Source organism: Penaeus japonicus, unplaced genomic scaffold, assembly GCF_977035675.1.
Source record: "Penaeus japonicus unplaced genomic scaffold, GWHDUDI00000001_assembly GWHDUDI00000033, whole genome shotgun sequence".
Lineage (NCBI taxonomy): Eukaryota > Metazoa > Arthropoda > Malacostraca > Decapoda > Penaeidae > Penaeus > Penaeus japonicus.
In genome coordinates this window covers 24,832,397-24,834,896 of record NW_028234435.1, presented here as the reverse complement: position 1 = coordinate 24,834,896, position 2,500 = coordinate 24,832,397, and the positions used below count along the sequence as shown (strand labels likewise).

General features: G+C 48.1%; 1 protein-coding gene across 3 annotated transcripts in view; it reads right to left on the bottom strand.

The window, feature by feature from the left end:
- The window catches only part of LOC122263771 (uncharacterized), a 189,521-nt gene that overhangs the window by 127,881 nt on the left and 59,140 nt on the right, over positions 1 to 2,500 (bottom strand). The window lies entirely within an intron of this gene.

The following is a 2,500-nucleotide window of genomic DNA, read 5'->3' as shown; positions in this document are numbered from 1 at the left end:
TTCGTGTACAATGCGTTCAATCACTATCTATGTTTGAACATTCTTTGATCGCACTGATATTCATCATCACTTATCTCTCATGTACCTTGTCCGTTCCCCTTGTGCCTTAGGCCATAAATAAAGGTTGCTTTTGGCAAATAGCCTGTCCCCTCTTTTGAACGACTTTTTTATTGTAATTGTAATCTGTTTTTTTGAGTTGTTATGTACTGCAATACCGAGTTCTGCTCCATCTCTGTAAGTCGATTCCAGATCATTCTAGAGAGGACCTCTCGGGAGAGAACGCACCTAGCCTCCTGCCTGCGGGTGCTGACAAACTCTGGGAGTAATAAAGTATAAAATACTGCCGTAACTTTAACTCTTCTCCACCAAACAACAATCACCACATCTATATTAAACCCTCTTCCTCTCTCTCTCCCTCTTCCACTCACTCTGATATAGTTGTAAGGTATTGTAAAATATCTGTGAGCCCAAAGAGGGACTAAGATTGGGGTGAGGATGAACTATGTTACCTCTTCCTTTTGAGATAAACGTAATCACTTGTCTCAATAAACTCGTCAAAGTAAAAGTCTCCTTTTCCTTCTTCTTCTCCCTCCCCATCCGCTTTCTTCTCCTTCCAACTCTCCCTCCCCTCCTATTTCTCCCTCTACTTCTACTTCTACTTCTACCTCGCTCTCTCCAACTCCAATGCCCCTTTCCTCTCCCTCTCCTTCCCCACCCCCTTCTATCTCCTTCCCCCTCTCCCCCTATTTCTCTCCACATACTACGGTAACCAGGTACTGTGGTCCGATAGTGAAATCCAGTGCCATTTACTTGTGAGTTTGTTTTGGTAATTCGAACGACAAAAACAACACCCACACCATTAAAATAAATCCGCCGCCACCATAAACAAAGGTAACGATACCAACCACCAAAAATTTATGAACAACAATAACAAAAACAACAACAACAACAACAACAACATCGACATCTCCGCCCACCTCGACCAAGACGCAGAGAGAACTTCTTGAAGGAGCGAGGAAATTTATGCTGTATTCCGGACCGTTACTCGTATCGTTCGAAGTCCCTGTCGTGCCGCAGGACTTTGTAGGCGCCGTAGGGAATTTCCCGTGGGACTTTGGGGGAAGGGGGGAGGTGGGGTGGAGTGGGGTGGGGTGGGATAAGGTGGGGTGGGGTTCGGGTGGGGTGGGGTGGGGTGGGGTTGGGGTGGGGTGGGGTGGGGTGGGGTGGGGTGGGGTGGGGTGGGATGAGGTGGGGTTGGGGTGGAGTGGGGTGGGGTGGGGGAAGGGGGAAGAAGGATCTTTATAATTATGGGCGACGTGGCTATGGTGGGGGTGGGATGGGGTGGGGTGGGATGAGGTGGGGTTGGGGTGAGGTGGGGTGGGGTGGGGTGGGGTGGGGTGGGGTGGGGTGGGGTGGGGTGGGGTTGGGGTGGGGTGGGGTGAGGGGAAGGGGGAAGAAGGATCTTTATAATTATGGGCGACGTGGGAATACGTATGTGGTATGGTGGGGGTGGGATGGGGTGGGGTGGGGTGGGGTTGGGGTGGGATGAGGTGGGATGAGGTGGGATAGGGTTGGGTGGGGGGTGGGTGGGAAGGGGGAAGAAGGATCTCTATAATTAAGGGCGACGTGGGAATACGTATGTGGTATGGTGGGGATTTTGCCGGTGATGTGCAGGTGTTCTGCATAATCTGGAGATTGTGGAGCGTGGAACAGATGGCAGCGGATGCTAAGTGGAACAGATGAATGAACGACTGCTGTTCATCCCCTCCCCTTCCCCCCTGGCGGCTACCCTGTTCAACAATATGGAAGAAAAATGAAGTGGAAATCCACAACGCAGTTTGCATTTCATGAGACACCGTTGAAGTCACATAACCATTGCCATTACTCAGAACTTTAAAAGAACATCATATGTACAGCGCTTAGTTCTGTACACAGTATGTGAATATTCATTGAAACAATCGATATGTATACATACCCTTACACTTACACACACACACACACACACACACACACACACACACACACACACACACACGCACACGCGGACACACGCACGCACGCACGCACGCACGCACGCACACGCGCGCGCGCACACACACACACACACACACACACAAACACACACACACACACACACACACACACACACACACACACACACACACACATATATATATATATATATACAAATTGTATATACATATATAAATTATATATATACATATATATATATATATATATATATATATATATATATATATATTGTAGTTTTCCTAAGTGAATTCGCTCCCTACTTCCCTTAGTTCATTAGCAACTATTAATAGGAGCTTTTGTTCTCGCATCTATATAGTGGCGTAATGTCCCCGTAGAGATTATCGGAGCATCTTCCCTGGAGCCTCAGAACACTATCATAGTCTTGAACTCATTCACCATACCCGTTCTCAACCCCTTTTCCGATGCACGCTAGCGCACGCACAAGCGAATGTAAATGATGCAGGGA